At 41.8% G+C, this 19536-nt stretch overlaps 1 protein-coding gene across 1 annotated transcript in view; it reads right to left on the bottom strand.

Moving 5' to 3' along the window:
- The window catches only part of LOC6546114 (ecdysone-induced protein 75B, isoforms C/D), a 98388-nt gene that overhangs the window by 47571 nt on the left and 31281 nt on the right, over nucleotides 1-19536 (bottom strand). The window lies entirely within an intron of this gene.

Below are 19536 nucleotides of genomic sequence, written 5' to 3'. Positions count from 1 at the left end.
GTGGTTGAATTAGGAGACCCCCGATAACCCCTCCCCGCCCAACACCACCCCCCCCACATTTGACCCATTCAAGGCTAGACACTCGCCATCTCACTCGTGCGTTCCAAAAATAAATCCAAATCTTTGACTGAGTTTTCCTTGTTTCCATTTTTCAACTTTTCGGCACATTTGTCGGCGGGGGAAAATTGAACACATTTTCCTCGGCAGGCGGGAGGGTTTTGTTTTTCTTTTTGGAATACGACATGTTTTTCTCCAAACAAACAGAAATATATTCTTTTTTTCTTGGTCTTTATGGGGGTATTTTTGTGGGAATGTGGAAGCTGTTTAGGATAAATTAGCTGTTAATACCCCTGTTTATTGAAGGAAACTAGATAATTATAGGGGAGGAAGTAATACTAAGAAGAACCCCAGATTTCTTCAATTGCCATCTTGATAAGAAGACTTGGAGAACAGTTTAGTCTTTGTAAGTAAACCATATTTGAAGAACTGGGTGCACTGAAATTGGCTCTATAGGGACACTTGAGTTACAAATACGGATCACCCTTTTCAGGCACCCTGGAATCGAATCTCTAATTACCTGTATCCCTCTGCTCTTCGATCACTTTCACATCGGTTTGCTGACGTTGATCGGCCACCGGACTCCGTAATCAGAGACTCGAGCGGCATAATAATAACGAAAGCACATTTTCCTTCAGCCGCCAGACCCAAACAAAAATAAACATTGAACTTCCTTATTAATGCAATTTCAATAATGACAACAGTCCGAGGCAGCTCAAGAGTCCCCGGATCCGCGAGTTTGAGTCTGGAGATGCATACGTACGCATACTCGTAGTATATAAACGAGCAGACAAAACGAAAGTGGAACCTCCGAGGAGATCAGATCCCCACCCGGGGTTCAAGTGGGGGTCAAGTTCAATGAGGGTGAACTCTCCAAAAAATGTATTATTATCAATATTCGGGAGATGGTATTCTCTTTTATGAGCCTTCCAGAGACTCTGAAGTATGTCTGCGTTGTATGAAATACAAATGTACATATATATTTCTTCTTTCTTATCAACATCATGGGAATGCCCGACTGACTGAATTTACATTTTCGTCTAACAGCAACAGGGACAGGCCCTCTCTTATTTGAATATTATGTTTTTAATGAATCATAGTTTATTTGTTATTTGAAAATTCCATCATTTAACGATGTGATGGAACGTGTCGATGGTAGCACTGGGGTTTTTTATAGATACAACATTCAAGCCTAACCACGTTTCTAATGACTACATTTTTCTGCCAATTTCCAGAGAGTTTCGCCATGTCATGATCTGGCCCGCGATCACTGCCCGCGATCATGGGGCGGTGAACTCCTTGGAAATGTCATTGGCTTTCTCCCCCATCCCCATCCACATCCACATCCACATCCACATCCACATCACCATCCCCATTCCCATCCCCATTAGCAATCCGAGTTGTATCTCGTCGCTCTGCCGTTTTATGTTGCGAATTTCAGTCCGTTTATCAGTTTGGTGTATGGTTTGTGAGGCCTGGCTGGCTGTTACTTAGTCACTTAGTCACGACAGCTGGATCAAAGTACTCCGATAAAGAAGTGTCCCTGACGCAAAACTCGCCTTCAACTCTCCGGCGAACGGCGAATGGCGTACGGCGTACAATTGACCGATAAATTGAGAATGAGGGCCGCACGCACATGCCAGAGAAATGGATCAGTGTGCGGCATCAAATTTATATTATTTTACTTATTTTATTGTGCTATAATCATTGACAACTGTTAATCGGTTGACGAGAGGTTGAAGGCTTCCATGCTACTGTGATACGAGCTCTCCTGATCAAGTTGAACGACTCTTTTATACATTTTTCCTTGTGCATATTGTCGCTGGATTAAGTTTGCCAAAAATCGCGCTTGCCATCGCGGGGGTAAAGTAGATACGAAAAAAAAAAAATAATATAAAGAAACTGCCCCGATAAGTTGTTAACAATTTGGGCAAGTAGATTTCAGAACTCCGAAACCAGTTTCGAATTGCGTAACTCTCCATTCTGTCTGTCTATCCGTCTATCGCTCTTCGGTTTATCTATGTGTTTGAGTATCTGTATCTATATAATTAACGCACAATGAGAAGGTGCGTGAGTCCGTCGCTCTATCCGTCCGTCCGCGTTCATGAACTCGGTCAATTTGAAGGCCAACCATTTTGCGGCTTACGCATTGAAAATGTGTGTATTCCGCCTGTGTGTTGTTTTTTCCCTTATTTTTTTTTCGTTTTAGCTCTGCCGAATTTTTCGTATAGTGATTTTCGTACTCGAGCAATTTAATTTTTTTGCGTGGCTTCTTTTTCCCGACACTGTGGTTCTGCTAGGATTGTGTCGTTGATTACGCATAATTTTTGGGCCCGTCCATGATGTCATGGCGAAGGGGCGTTGGGTACAAGAACGATCCGAATGTATGCATGATATGTATTCTGAAGGTTGCCCCCAGTGGAGACGAGGGACCCTATCGCGATCGAAATCGGCGGCAAAATTAGGCTGGCTAAAATATCAGATTTGATAAATGATGTGAACCCTGTTAGAACCTTTCATTGTCATTAAGATTTATATATTTTAAGTCTATATGTATAGATATGCACTTTATGGTTTAGAGTGCACACTTCTAACAAGGTTCTTCACAAATATCGTGCAAAAATACGAAACCTTATCGCACGGTTCACGTAATATTTCCCTATTGTTTTGCTTTCCCAGACAGTTTCCCGTCTGGAACCCCTTCGATTACCAGGTAAGTCCCCTTAATCCCCTGGAAGTGCAGTACCACCCCCCAAGTTCCTCACCCACGTGTAAAACTGATAAAAGCCGTAATACATAATAGTTTTGGGCCAGAGGCTATGCCGTAATGGCCACTAATCGGGCCGTGTGTGTGAGAATTACGAGTACAGTGGAACCACATGCGCCTTATCGACGTAACCAGTCAGCAAACTTAAATAATAATAATAATAAACCATCACACACACTAATGGCGAGGCAGTGACAGTTAGTCTCTTATCGGTGAGTCTTTGTTATCAGCTTCGAAACCGAAATGAAGGTCAGCAGCACAAATTCCGCGGCCCAGAGTGCTCTTATCTCTGTTCCTATATGTGCGTCTCTTTTCCACTGCCTATCTGCGTCTCGCTCCGTGCGCTTTGTTCCTCCGCGTCACTTCTTCGAATACCCTTTTATAAGGAGGGTACTATGCATATGTTGTGTAATGTTTATAGTTGATTTAAAATTTTAAAAAATGTTCTAATCGATTTCAGGCATACGAGTAAGTGGAAATACGAATTCTTTCTGAATAATAATATATGGGTATATTTAGTATGAAAAATGGTCTTCTTGTCTCATATATGTTGCCCCTGTTGCGTCTGATAAAAATAGCTAATAAAACAAGTAACGGTGTGTGGGTGGAAAGGGGGCAGCGCGGGTGAACAGGTGTGCTTATCAGCAGTTGATTTCTATTTATTCCGGACTCGCTGTATTTTCGTAGTTTTTGCAAAAGGTTAAGATTCGATAAGGGTTTTCAAGGTCCATGACAGCTGATAGTTCGGGTACAGTTACACAATCTATGCAACGCTTTCGCTGCCCACGCTTTTTATTAGCCAAGGTCGGCAGAATTTTTGCTCATGCTTGTGTGGTGTTGTCTTTATCGCCAATCAGGACAGGAACTGCCAAATTCTAAATAATAAGCAACATCTTGACCATGGCCCGGTCTCAGTTTGTTGAACTGCTTTCCTCCATTTCGCTGCCACTTCCTCTTGTTTGCACGAACCCAGCAATAGTTGTTAGTTTTTGTTTGCAAACAATTAGCGCCAAGTGCCAAAAAAAATATCAAAGAACGATATGTGCTTACACTTGCAAAATTTCCATGGGAAAGTCGAGAGGTCAAGTTTTGTAGTATATAGAACTGGAGAAAATATTAGGTTCAATAATATTCCAAATTTACTTAGCACATATCTAACATATGAGTTTCTTTAAACTAAATAAAAATTAAATGGTACAGCACTAACTCGTATTTTCTATTAAGCCTGATCTTTGGGGCTTTCCCAGTTGCCGCTGCAGGGAAATTTCCAGAAAATGCTCCACAGCATTTTCCATTTCCCCATTAAATCCTGTATACATTTTTCACTCGCTCTCGGTTCTTTTCTGGTTCTGGGATTGTACTTGAACTCGTTTCTAGACCTCGTCTTCTGCTGCTGCTTGTGGTTTATCTGCTTCGTGAGAGATTCGAGTCGGTTCTTTTCGGTGGTTTCCCAATGCCGCCGCGCCTGGCCGCAGCTTTTCCCCATTTTCCACTTCCCATTGTTATTATCTGCTGACATGCAGGGGCAGGAAACGCATTGCCTTATCGGCGCAGGGCGGGGTGCAGTGGAAATTAATCAAAAGTGCCTTGGGCCAGACGCCTCCACTTGAGCGATCCATCCGATGCGATGCGATGATCACTCAACTCAAACTCAAACCTCGACTCGCTTCAATCAAGGCGCATTGAACGTTCAATGATCTATCCCAATAGCAGCGCTCATGCCCGGCTTTAAAAAGTGAACTCGACATTGAAAAAAAATATAAGACCGACACACACACAAAGCAGGCCACATCGATAGTTACATAGACCCACCGTCATGACAGGGAAAGGATGGACGTTTTAATTACCCTCTGAAAAGTTATACAAATGAATACAATACCTATTTATATTATCATCAGCTTGGTATTAGCAGATAGTTAGCCTGGCTTGGTTATAAGTGGAATGAAAATAGTTCGTAAGTCTCAACAAACTTGTAATGAACATAATATTAATATTAATTAATATTATTATTAATTTTATAATAAACACAACCTTTTTGCTATCTTAAAAGTTTATATTTGTATGCCCTAAATAGGCAACATAAAGTACGCCGTCTCAATGTTCCACTTTAAATGCTGCAAGGCAATGGGTGGAACAATACTACCCCAGACTTATAGGGTATAACAGACCAAACAGTTGGCGTAGAAAAAGAGAGCCATGGAAAGAGACAGAGCGCGCGGCGAGCGAAAGAGAGAGCTGAATCTGTGTGAAGTTCAAAGCCACTGCACTGAGGCTGAGATTGCCACGCTCCCCTCCCCTCCCCACCACTCCGCCCCCATCCCCCCATCACTTTCCAGCGATGTTGATGTAGGTTCGCATCGGTCGGTATTGTTTTTCTTCTTTCTTTCAATGCCTTGCCATGGGGAGGCTGCACTTTTGCTTTCCCGCTGCACAGATTTTCGCCGCAGTGTGTGTGTGTGGGGATCTTCGGATTTTTCCACTCGCCGCGGATCGCTCATTGAGGGTCTTTAACCCTTCGGGCAGTGCAATGCACTCTCCCCCCGACCGCCTCGCCCGCCTAGCCCCTATCTCTTTTCCGAGCGTACGTCTTGTGTGCAGTTTTTTTGTTGCACATTCTTCTTCTCTGGCCGCCGTGGCTTTCGCATTCGCATTCGTATCTATGCCTAGTTGCGTGCATTGACTCTACACACAGATACGCACGCACACACCCAGCTTTGAATGGCTTTGCGACTGCTTACAGTTTTGTAACTGTTATTGAGGGTTACTCGCACTCCAGTAATGCCAAACTATAGAGTTGCACTTTCGAATAGTATGCATATTTAAAGATTATTTTATTAAAGCGTCTTATGGGTATTTCAATCTTTTGAATTGAAATACTCACAGTTGTTGATGATGATAAGTGGAGTGCAACACACTTTTCATGATAATTATTTTGACGTTCGGAATTTATTTGCCAGAATTTGTATTTCTTAGATTATATACTTTGTATATTTGGGGTATATTTTGCAGGTTTCGTGGCGATATCTTAATCTTACAGCGTTTTGTAGCTCCAAGCCCTGTTTTGGTGGGAAAATAGCCAGGCTAACAACTCCGGATTCGCACCCCGCAGCTGCAGTTTTAGTTCTGCCCCACTCCCCTCCTGCGATCGTGCTTAGTTTGTCTGATAAGCTGCGCAGTTTATTGACTTGTCTCGTGGCCTCTCACTCTAACGCGGGCCACGCATGCGCACAGTTGGCCAAGTTGAATGCACTTTTGGCCATGTTTTGCGAAAATTGGTAATTACCGCACGTGCTTTCTATGATTATGCCAGAGACACAAAACCCTAACCCGGGCTATCTTTCTTTTCTCCCCATCAACCTCTATCTCTCTCGATCTATCCGCATTTTCCAGTACTGATGTTTAATTGGCAATTTGCACTTGGTCGGGTCGGTAATAAGCACTTGAACAGGCCTTGAATTATGGCTTTGCATTCGATATACAGATAGTTTCGAACGGTAGTTGATTGGAATAGATACTTGGACACTTAGTAACAGAGATACACAGATGCCTAATGGCCCACCAGAGGGTTCAAACAAGAATTAAGCGATGATTTATGAATGAGTGTGAACCAAAAATAGTGGCTCGACAGCTAAGCCGTTTATAATATACTGTCTATAATTTATATACTGTCTAAAGGAAGAAAATAGTCAATGATGGATAGAGGGAGGAAATTAACATTTTTATCAGTAACATAAAAATAAAAACATTAATTAGTTTAATACATTTCAAAGTACATGACATTATCATGTTATGTGTTGAAGTAAGAGTTTACATTGCATGTATGTTCTTCAAACTCGAGCTCTTTATGAGAACTTTAGAACCAAGCCAGAAAGATCTCGACTTAGGAACCCTGTTAGTCTCAGTCTCTTCCCTTTCTCTGTAACGAATCTCTTTTCTTTGGGCGCTAAGCCTTCGCCACTTGACCAAATCGAATCGAGCCGAAAGGAAACCGATCAAACCACATTATTTGATCAAACCACTTTTTGGTCAATAGGCTGGCAGCTGCCGCAGACCGTGGCATAAAAACAGCGCACAGCGATTGATATCTCAGTCGGTAATAAGTGCAGAAAAGCCATAAAAATAACATACAAAACAAAAAAAAGAAGAAAAAACGAAAAGAAAACAAACCCGAGAACAACGAAAATCAAAAGTCAGGCACAGAATGTACGTATGTATATAAACCGATGTATATTTGGGAACGTAATAAGATTATGCGATATATATGGCGGGTAAGATGAAACTTGGACTTGGACTTGACTCCAGTGGAGAAACAATTCGTGCGAAAGTGAATGACCTCCATTAACCGAAGTCTTGTCTTCTGTAGAATTGTGCGTTCTTCGCCGCCGCGTCTTCTCACTGCTATCTGCTCACTTCTCACTTCTCGTTTCTTTCGAAAATTCGCAACCCTTTTGGCCGTCTCTCCGCGCTTTTTGGCCTTAGCATAATAATTAGTGAGACAAAAAGAATATATAATAAGAAACTGGGGCCTGGATGAAGAGAGTGCGCATAAGCCCCGAAATTGGTCTGTGGATCGTCGGGGAATTTGAAACCTGTTTGAGCACAAGCAACCACATACGCCTCAAACGTGTTTAGCATAATTTTTTCGTATCGTTTTTTTTTTTTTTTTTTTTGTTTTTTTCTGCGCCTGCTGACTGATAATTTATGAATGCGAAGCGATGAGCGCCAGTGCCCCCTTCCCTCGTAAACACAAGGAAGTGGAGTTTAACGTACTATCTGGCGGTCATAGAACACACCTGAAAGGTATTGCCGTGCGGAGCCGTGGATAGAATCAGGTGGCAAATCGATCGCCTAGCGCTTCTGGTTTCTGATTAGATTATAGCCAAGCAGGAAGAGTCGAGAGGTCGAGAGACCCTTGGGGCCTCTGAGGTCGAGTGCTTGGAAATCTGACGGTTATCACAAGCCAGTCAAGTCAAGGCAGTTCAGGGGGTTCGCTGATCGCTTAAGGAGAAGGGTGACAACTTGATGAGCAGTCAGGCGATTAGTGAGTCAGTGGGCTTAGATCGGCAATGCGAATGATTCCGAACTCAGTGGTCAGTTTCGAATTCTTCGCTTCGCTTGGCCAGAAGAATGCTCCAGAAACCTTGACGCTTCATCCGGTACGCCAAATACGATGATTTCAGTTGCATCAGCAGAGTTCTACCAAAAACCTGGTATAGATAACAAGTATTTTTATTTCTATACAGAACAGTGTAACTGTTGTGAAATAGTGTTGTGTTTAAATCAATGTTTTTTAATTGCTTTAAGTGCTCTTTATTTTCATCTGTTAATTATGTTTGAATCGCGAATTCCAGGTGATCCCTCCAACGAACCCAGCGATAGTTGAACACTTGAACACCAAAGATACCTTCTATCCACTGACTGAACGCTTGACTGGGGATCTTCCCCCAATTACCTGCTTAGTGCCCAGGTCGCATTCCCCGATGCCCCAAGTCGCCCCCTCGACTTCGGACTTTCGATCGGTGGTGCGGTGCCAGGCACAGAAGTCAAACACCCCGACGAGCAGTGTCGAGATTGTTCAGAGAGTTCGTTATACTATGGCATAGCAGTCGGCAGTGCATTGGCGCTTTCTACCACATGGGGCCCCCCCTGCCCCGTTTTCCACGAGTCGGTCGGTTCCCCTCTGCGTCCAGTGATCGCATGCAAAATAGCGCGAAAAAAACTGGTATGCAACTGCAATTTGTTGGGTGAAGGGGGCGCAGGGGGAGGCAGACGTCAGCTGATGACGTTGCCAAGTCAAAGAGAAACCCCCGTCCACGGTCGCCCCACCTGCACCCCCTTTGGCAATTCCCATCCATGATTCAGTATGCGGTGAGTGTTGTTGACTCGGTCGACGATCGCAGGTCGCTGCACTCCCTCCCCCTCTCACTTCGATATAACATACCCCCCTCGTGCGCCACTGCACTGTGAAAAATTATAGCTCTTCAGTGCAAGCAATACAAATTGCCTAGCTCATGGAAAGTTCATAGTCTTGCACTCGAATGTAGTACCCATTTCAGTTTTATGTACTTTTTTTACGAAAAGTCAAAGTTTGGTTTTCAGTGTACTGAAACTCATTGGAGCATTCGAGTGAGTTTGGTGGGCAACTATGCTAGTGATACACAGCAGCAAATTGGAACTGGGAACTTGCAACTTGCAACGGGCGACTAGCAACTAGCAACATGCAGCTTGCAGCATGCAACGACTGCCATGAAAGTTGACTGACACCTCGATGGCAGGACTTTAACCCACAGCAAGCCAAACAAAGTGAAAATGTTGCTCGGAGTCGAAGTTGAAACTATGGGGAAAAGGGGAAAAGGGGGAGAGGTGCCTTTTCCACGTGTTGCACGAACAGCGGCGCAAAATTGGCTTAGTTGCATTTTTTGTGAAAGTTTTTTTCGGCATTTTCTTCGATGGTTTTTTGATAGTAATTTATAGTTTATTAACTTTATGGGCCGAGTGCATTGACTGCAACTTCATGGGGGCACAGGAAAATCTGCGGCACTCTCTTGCGTTTTTCTTCTTTTGGAGGTCATTCAAATGCCGTGGGTGGCAGTGAAAGTCGGCTAACGCTGGAAAGGATTGATGGGTTGACTGACTTGTGGGCAGATGGAAAAAGTGGAGCTGGATGGCATCCAAAAAGGCAGAGGAAATGGGCGGAATTACATGTAGGTGGTTGCCAATCTGCAGTCCCTGATCAATCAAACTTATAACAAATTGGGTAAGTAAGTAATCAAGCAAGGATGTGAGCTTCTGATTAATAAGGTCTAATTGGCCTAATTACCAAAAATTTGATAAATTAAATATAGTAAAGTAAATATTATGCTAGAAATGGTTGCTAAATGGAATAGAGATATATACCTATTTAAAAATATGGGATTTTAAAAGATATCAAGAAAATCTATAAACCTATTTCTAGGCTTTTAAGCCCTAACTATGTGTTGTTATTGACAACCCATAGAAGAATTTGAACTATGAAGTTTGTCTGTGCCTTTTTGTTACATTTTCACGATCACTTAATCCGAGTGATATTTTATTAGCCACTTCACATTACGAGCGTTCTCTGGTCAAGTGACTCAATCTGGTCAAAGAACTTTTTGAGCTGCCAGATTCCTGGAAAAATCATATGACAATAGCATAAACTTGGTCTCCAAACCCCACAAAACCCCCAACTACCCCTCGCTTTTAAGCCATTCCCATTGACATCGACACCTTTTTGGCGTAGAAAACAAGGTGAATAACAAAGAAATGAGAACTACGCAGTACGAAGACGGGGGAGCGGAGAAAGGCCGATGGGAGCGGCGAGAGATGGAAAGGGGGAGAGAGAAAGGTGGGCAGAGAGAGAGGAACAAACATGGTTGCCCAACCGAGTTTGGACCGTTTGGAATTTTGTTTATTTGGGACAAGTTCACTGGCGGCCAGAAGAATCCAGAAGAATCAAGTAGAATTCGGAAGACAGGGGGCAGGGCAGAGGGGAGGGTGCAGTACCCCTTTTACATCATCTCCCCTCCCGTTTTTCGTTTTCCTTTACGCTCATATTTGTTTACAACTTTTGATTTTTTTCGTTCTTTCTTTTTTCCGGTTTCTGTTCCTCTTTTCGCGGCACTTTGCTTACCTAATGACTTTCTACTTTTTTTTTTGGGGGAATAGTTTGGGAATGGGGCTTATGTAATGGTCTATACTCCTATTGTTGTTTTGACGGCCGCTGTCTTCGGTATTTTGGAATTACTATGCCTGTTGGTTCTACTGGTTCTTCCACACTCGATTTTTTCGTAAACAAAATTTGGCCAGAAAAGGGAAGCGTGAAAAGAAATTGCCCATTAACGGTATTCAGCTAGAGAGGCTTAAAAAACTGCGCAAAATATTTAGAGGGAAATTGTTGCCTTAGGTGGCCAATTAAGATTATTGTTTACCTGCAAATGATGCCGGGTGTTCAATTCAAAGTGGCGAATTAATATAGCGGAACTTCTGAGTCTTCAACTTACTTACTCATATATTATGGAATGATCATACAGTCCCTTAAAGCCAGAATACCAACCAATACTAGACCCAACAAAATGTATGCCCTTCTAGCTCGAAAGCTCTGTTTCACACTTTAAAATAAGATCTAGACTTTAATTTGTAATTCTTTCAAAATAATGCACTTCTTCTGGGAGGCTTGTGCTTTGAAGGGACAGCTGCAGTTGCTGGATAAAATATATAAGCGGATGCAATTTGGATCTTATCGCCGGCACACCGCTTTTGGCAACCCAATTAAATACGCGTGTGTGCCCCTCCCCAGAAAAAGAACCTTCTTCAAAACCAATCGGGGCCAGGAGTAACAAACAAACAAAAAGCCCAAGCTAACTCCCAAAATATTGCTTCCTTTATAAGTACATATGTGTGTATGCTTTATATATCATTATCATCAACCTGAAAAAGCGCTATAACAATGAGCTGCAAAGGCAGCGCAACAAGTTCAAAAGAATCTTTTGTTTCTTTTTTCGTACACTTATTTTGTATCTCTCCGCTGCTCGCTTTCTGCATTCAGAACAACGCGGAAAGCGTTTAAGTAACCGACACAATTTGTGTTGCAAAACGTCACATCAGAAAAAGTGACGAATACACCAGATAAAACCGAAGAGTTGGGGAAATGCAGTCCTTAGCCAGTTTGCAGAATCAGTCGCTTGTTGAAGGGGTCTCTATCTCGATAAGACTTTGTATCTATAATACTTAATCATATATTTGGGAGCAATAGGTGCAATCATAATTGTTTTTGGTATGCAAGCCCCCTTAAAAATCGCCGCCCATGCACTTTCTCTGTTTGTTTTCGAGTTGCACTCGCCGATTGCTGTTTGCCTTTCAGCACTGCTCTCTTTCGCCTGCTTTGCACATGTTGCCGATTCGTAAACGGGGTGAATGTCATCAGGATTGTGATTGTATATTTTCCCCAAGCCGGGTCAATTGCCTCTTGGGTAACTCATGGCTGGAACTGCTGACGAATGCCGATCCAAATTCAGCCATATACATAGTAGTGTGTATTGCTGATTGTACAATCGTGACGGGTCACAATTCGAATCGAGAACGAATGTAAGCCAATGCGATAATTATTACGATTGCGGGGGATATATTTTGCTCTGATTAATATCCCAGCCCCATGCCGATTGAATTTCGCATTTTGGTTTCTGGGAATGATCTTATGAAATGTGCGGGGAGTTCAGTGACAACATGAAGGAACAAAATGAATCGATCGACACACTTAATGTCTGGAGAAGTTCACGAACCGATCCCGATCCCGATCTCGACTGAGTCACAATGGGAAGTCAGGTTGTTGACATTGTTTGTGGAAAGTGACTGCGGAGATGCGTATGTGTATCTTAAGTTGAATTGCAACATGTTTGAATGGCATTTATTTGAATGGCTAAAATGAAAGGGTCAAGATTCCTTACTTTAAAAGAGTCATAGCATTTCAAACGTTTCAGCCATCAGTTTCCATTTCGTGCAACATTAAAATCCTTGTGGAAAGTGTTGTTCCACCCAGCATATTAGCATATAGAAAATAATAAGCATCTTAATCAAAAACCATCCCATTTGGATTTTCCTCTTTGCTTTTCCCATTTTCAAAATTTCCCTTGCGGCTCAAACTGTGTTTTCTCCACGCCGAACAAAAACACAAACAGCTAACTGCAATCAACAACTCACAAGCCACAACAACAACAGCAACAGCAACTCTATGGGACGGACAGCCATTTGTAAGTCAACGAACCACGAGGATAGGCTATAACAACAACTCGAACAACTTCAACTGCAAAGTTGAGCTGTGGAGTATTTATCTATCGTTTAGTCATCTCATCTCGGCTCATTTTATTTGATTTTCTTTTCGCACATGGCGAATGTGCGAGTGAATGGCCCAGCGGCCATACGAAGATCTACAAGAGCCATATACATGCACAGATACAGATACAGATACACTACCACCCATACATTTGCACCGAAGACAACGTCCTTGCTTCAGTTAACAACATGCCAGCCGAGCAGCGACAACGACAACGACAACGTTGTTGGCAAAATGACGCTGCAAAACTTGTTGTCTTTTCGACGATATTGTGTGGTATACGGTGTATGGGTATGGTGTGGTGTGGTATGCCTCGTTGCTGGGTTAGTTACCCCCAGCGCAATGGCAATGAACCAGAGAACCATTGACCGACCAGAGAAAGACAGACGATGCCGATCCGCTGCGCTGCGCTGCGCTGCAACTTGCAACACGAAGTCCACGCCGCACGATCGTTTCCAGTTTGGCGAGTTCGACGCTGCAGGGAAACTGGTTCTTTCGCAGTCAACACACAATTTGCAACACGACGACCGCAGACGCAAAGTGCAATGATCGCAACGAGGCTGCGGATCGAGTGGCCTGGCCAAGTGGAGGCGGCCATCTGGGGGTCTCAGGGGGCTCCAAAGTGAATGCCGGATTCGGTGGGCAGTGGCGATGACGTTGGTGGGACAAACAAACAAACACACAGCAAAAATGTTGGGTGGCGGGGTATAAATAAAATGCGTCACTCGTGGCGTGGGATTCTGTGTGTTTTTACAGCCAGACAAGCCTTTAATAGTCAAATATGGGAGAAGGAGATCGCCACAGGCAGTTGAAAAAGGTTGGCAGGAGAAAGGAAATTGAAAATCTTGGCTGGAAAGTGTGGGTGAAATTCGAAATTAATTTATGATGATATATGTATATGAAAACAGCCAATGCTTACTTGATTGCTAATTTTAAATATTAATATATATTATAACCAACTTTGAAATAGAAGAGACTTTCGCATTTATAACATTTGTAATGGTGCAAGTTTTGAACCATTTTGTACTTTGCTGGCTAAAATGAGAACTTGGTCTGGTTTTTTGTGTCTAAATATTCGACTTACAAATAGTATTGCCTAACCCAATCGCTTTTGGCTTGGAGTTGCGATCACTTCTTAGACTGCCAAATCTACATAAGCCAACTGATGTTGAACCACATACATACGTACATATGTGGATATCTTCTTGCCAGATCAGCAGTTTGCTAGCTCGGTCAGTCAGTCACTCAGTCCCAGGGAGCAGAAAATGCTTTTGGCCAACTCAGCTCGGCGGAATCATAAGCCAAACCAGAAAAGCGAAAACCGGGCAGAAAAGAAACCGCCAACAGAAAAGTCTGTACCAAGTGCTATGCATCCCTCTCTACACCTATACTTCACATTGTGGCCGTCTCTTTCTGGACGCTTGTGGTCGTGCCGAAATTTGGCAATGAACTTGAAACACGTGTAAGAGGTATGAATAATTTGGCCAAGACAAAGAAGCGAAGCAGTCAAAGAAAAGAGTTGGCCGAAAAGTCGCAAAGGGAAGAACGAACGTCTTTTGTAACAATTTTGCATGATTTACGAAATTTCAGGGAGTCTCTTTCGTTCCGCCCCTTTTCGTTCTTTTTCTCTGTCCGGGGTTTATTGTATTTTTAATTATTTTCGGCGTAATAACCTAGATTCGTGGCATCGACCGCCACCAGGTCCGAGTCCGAGTCCAATTCCAAGTCACTTGGTCATATAATTTTTACCTTTTCCCCCATAATGGTTGTTTTTCTTCAGTTCGCCTCTTCTTTCTCTGGTCGATGTTGTCTATTTTTGCGTTTTGCATTTTTTCTTTTTAATTCTTAACTTAAAAGCGAATGGAATATTTTGGTGTTGAAGAACTCTATATATGTAGACGGAATACAATGCTGAAGAATTGTATGCTTGTCAAATTATGCTAATATATACAAATAATTCAATTCGTAATTCTTACTCCCAAGTTTGGTGCCCAAACTCTATTTCAAACGAAATTCAACTACAAACTCCCTGTATGTCTTGAAGCAATAGGACTTGTTCCAAACCCACAACAGGTACCAATCAAAATATAAACGTAGAAAGCGGGGTAAATGACGGCAAGGCTATCGACTGACAGTTCATTCATCAGCCAAGCCCACAAAGAACCTTTTGAGGGCTACGCCTACTGTCTTCTACCTGCCTCAAACCCAAAACCATAACCTAGCGCACTTAGAAAACAGGCTCGCTCAGATCCCAGAAACTCCCAATCAGAATAGAACGGTACCTGCCCCACGGGCACCTGTGGCAAACGAAATTAATGATGCCACCGACCCTCCTCGGACTCGGACTCGAACTCGTTGGCATACCAAATGAGCCCCTCGACTTACCACTAAAGGTTGGCACTTAGTTTCGGGGTTTGTATCACTCACCTGGAATGGAAGGAAGCGGAGATTTATTAGCCAACAAATATCGAATACTACAATGTAAGGGTAATCTAAACACGCTCCTATCAAACCTATTCCAAGGTAACCCCCACTCCTGATTTTAGACCATTTCCGCGTTTTGCGATTTGTATGTATGGATTTATATATTTGTTAGTTCTATAGGTTTATGACCGATACAGGGCCAACAAAAATATAGCCAAGTGCGCAAAAAGCCCTTGTTAGAGTTCAGCGAGCCCAGTGGCGTATGTACGCAGTACATATGACTATATTTACATATGTACATATGCCTAATTTTCAACTGGTAAAATATAACTAAGCTTATCTTATCATTGAGATACACGTGAACGAAATAGATAAACATAATAGTTTGCATGGGCGCTGGTATCGGGTAGTATTTTGGACCATGTGCTAGGTGTTCAAGACGTAAAAAGTTTATGCTATTGATATTGAATCTCATATTTCACTTGAAAAATGCTAAGACGTACATATTTCAGATTTGCCCAATTCATAAGATTGCATTGCGGAGTTTGTATCCGTGAAATAAATACCTTTTATCTAAAAACTATTGTATATATTAGATAGAAAATAAAGTTGGGTATCGCGCTAAATATGTTGGTGCCCCAAATGGACACGTTTGCGACAGGAGACAAATCGCCAGCATCGAAGGTTGAATCGAATGGACTCCGACAGATGGCGCTGCGGGGGCAAATGGCTAATCGTGTGTCCGTGAGATACAATTCCTTATTTTTAGCCACTCAGATACAAATTGCGTTTGTGCGTTTGCCCAGTTCACTCCACTAGAAAAACATTGAAAATATTCAGACGGACAAAGTTCTGCTTTCAAGTGTGAGTACACCAATTGTTTCGGGCAGCCCAAAAAACATTTAGAGATCTCTATTTTAAAATGCGTGTGCGGGTATTTTTTTGTTGTGCATGTGTATGTGTGCGTGATGGTCTCATTTTCGGTGTACATACACAGAAAATTATTTCGAAGTTCAAGGTCAGTAAACTTGCTACGCACACGCACAATGGGAAACGAAATAAAATAAAATAAAACGAAACGAAAAACACGAAACGAAACACGAAGTGCGGGCAGCGCCCGAACACTAATACAATCACTAAATTATCTCTCTCACTAACACAAGCAACGTAACTGTAGCTCTCTCGATCGCTCTCTTGCGGTTTAATGAAACTAGAACGATTTTCGAATGAGCTGCTCTGCGGAAGCGAGATGGAAATGGAAAGGGAGACAGAGGGGATCAAATGGAAAGGAAGGTAAGAATCTCAAGCTCCACATCCCAAAATAAGATTTTTGTGAATGTATCTACGAAACTTCACGGCTCTCTCAGAAAAATCGTATAATTGAATATAAATGATATAATAGATATTTCTTACCAAGAACTACCAAGAACCCGTGAAAAAATTATTGTTTTTTATTTCAAAATATATTGTTGACGTTAATTATATTCATTCCGAACAACTATCTACATTAGAATTCTATTTGCTTTGCAATTCTTTTCTTTCCAATACATTACATACTACATTCTTATTTACCCTTCCTGAGTTTTGATTATCCTTTAAAGCTGATATGCCCGTGTAAGGGTATTACGATCACTTGGGCATAGGAAATAGTTTGAAACGATTTGAAACTTGTGCGGGTGTAAAAACGATATCAGCTTGATTTGTTTGAGACCCGAAATGATCTCCGATGATCTTATGCGCGAAGAACCAGTTTCGACTCTCGTTAATTAACGAAATAATCTGCTGGAAACTTGTTCAAACAAAACTTCTGTCGATGATCGAGGAGTAGAGGCAAAGGCCAAATAAAATTTTTTGGCATCGACAAGGGTCAAAACTCGCTGGGAAGGTCAGATTTAAATGGTGGCTGGAATCATTTCCTATCACGATCTCTTTCGCATTCTTTTTCAATTCCAATTTGAATTATAATTATAATGTATACCGGCACAAAAAAAACGGAAAGTTGTTCAACGACTTTTTCCTTTTTCAGTTTGGTTACTTCATGTCATTACCGATATCATCTCTGCTCTCCGGAAAATAAAAAGTAACACTTGAGAACTAAATAACAAACCAAATACGATATGCGTTCTTCTTAGGTGATGCTGAAATCAAAAGTTGAGATCGCTGTAAGAGCACACTTCCTCTTTGCTTGCTTTCTCCAGCTATTGCTTTCTTCGGTTATGCTCCCTCGTTCTTTCTCTTTGCTACTTTCTTCGCCATTCATTCAGTTATGTAACGTGGCCATGGCCTGCTTTCTTTATTTGGCCAGCGTCTTGGTCAAGTGAAATGGGTTAATGGGCATGGGCATTTCACTGGGATTGTTTGTTTTGGTTTTCGAGGGAAGCGAGATAGGAACGTATGTTTTCAAGTGCATTGCGTAGGCCTTCTTTGGTCTAGTTTTGAACTCTTTAGATGATTTGTAATTTTTTCCAACAGATTTTCTATAGACTTTCTCTAAAAAGTATGAGAATTTTTCAAGATATTATCTCGGTCCAACTTTAAGTTTGTTTTTCAATGTGTTTGGATTCTAAAAAATCACCATTTACAACAAATGGTATGGTAGCCCAACGTATGGGCTCGAATAAAACAAATATCTGGCTAAGTAAACCCCCTTTTGTATCAAAGTTCCTTTCAAAATTTACGCATAATGCTGGCGGATCTCGTTGTAGAATTTGTTAGGCTTTCAGTTCTAATGATAGTTGTTAGATGTTTTATTGCTAATTATGCGAGTGCGTGTGCTTTGCCATGATTAATATGATTAGGAGACTCTGAACTGATGACTGGTGATGTCATTTGGCCAACCGCTTTTGAGTTAAAAGGTTCCAACTGGCAAAAGCCTATTAAAAATTTTGAGAATTTTCGCAGAGTCATTTTTCAGGCTCGGTTCGGTCGAAGTTAGACAATCGTAATTCGCGTAATTAGGCGAGTTCAAGTAACTTTTGCTTAGTGCCTAGCTTTGGCCATGTCATGGCTCAGTTGCCAAGGGGCCAAAAGCGGCTCCAACACCCCTCTTTCATGCTCAGCTGTGCGTTTGGCATATTCAAGTGTCAATTACAATTGCCTCAGGGGCGCAAATGAAAAAAAATCCGAGAATTTAAATGATTATACACGGCGCGAACGCAGGCAGCATTTAAAATGCGTAGAACGAACTTGAACTTCAGCACAAAAGAAGGAGGAAGTCGCCCCGAAATATCTACGAATTATCTACCTAGCGCGAAACCGAGAACCTAAACTCTAAACCCAAAATCCAAGCAGAACCCAACCCAGCTCGATTTCAAAGTCAAGGGCTAAGGGGCGAACGTGTCCAAAATGCTCAAATGCCCTGCATAGATAGGTAACCAACAAAATGGTGCCCTAGAAACACGGTAGGGGGTTTTGGGGAAGTTACATACGTGGCTCGTGTCAGGTTGGGCGCCATTTTGTAGGAAGCTCAGAAAAAAAGAAACAAAAGAGAAATGAAAGACTACTGAGCAAACCGCTTTGGATCGACTCAAATTTTATGCGGGCAACATTAACAAAATAAAAAGAAATTATACAAAAAAACACAAAGAACCATATGAAGAAGCATAGGGAGAAGAATACGCACCAAAAAACGAACAAGAAGAAGACACTGCAAAACCGAAAACCAAACTTTTTTGGCATAAAAAGAGAACTCACCAAATAATGAAAATGTCAATGTCCGAACAACCTTGAAAGAAGCCAAAGGAGAAAAGCTGCCACACGAAAAAGAGAGATATTCGGCGGGGGGGAAAAAGAGGGCGGAAGGAGAAAAGAGAAGGGTGGAAGGAGAGCCAAAGGTAGAGCGTATCGCATTGAGAATCACTTAAGTGTAAGGGCCCAAACTGAATTTGCAATGCGCATAAAGTTCCCATCCAACCCTAAACAAAATTAAAAACATCCAATCCAAATAAAGGGTTTATGCATCGCCTTCGATCAAGGCAATTAGAATTTGAGATCACTTTAATGGATCGCTACGGAATTGAATTGAAAAGTCTAGCATATCTAAAAGAGATTGCTAAGTTCTAGATATCTATGTTAAATGGAAATTAAACTATTTCCAAAGCAATTTCCAAAAAATGATATTGGAACTTACACAAGAAGTAAATATAAGTTACTTATTTCGGTTACATTTTTTCAGCTAATGAAATCAAATGTGGTAATTTAAATTGGGAAAGAATCTAAGATTTGCGGTTTTACTTAATTAGAGTTTTATGTTCTGTTCATATATATCTTTTCATATTCAACGAGAAATTAATTGGTCCCTATTTTTATACATAAAATATGATTTTTAGTTAACCTGCATTGATTTAAGAATTCTAATCTACTAGCATTTCAAAAAGCTCTCTAAAAACAGTGCTGGCGCCCCAAGTGGACGGTACCAGCAACTCGGAGCTTTCTGAAG

This window comes from Drosophila erecta, unplaced genomic scaffold, assembly GCF_003286155.1.
Source record: "Drosophila erecta strain 14021-0224.00,06,07 unplaced genomic scaffold, DereRS2 tig00000021-arrow-pilon, whole genome shotgun sequence".
NCBI lineage: Eukaryota > Metazoa > Arthropoda > Insecta > Diptera > Drosophilidae > Drosophila > Drosophila erecta.
This window is presented reverse-complemented; position numbering and strand designations above follow the sequence as displayed.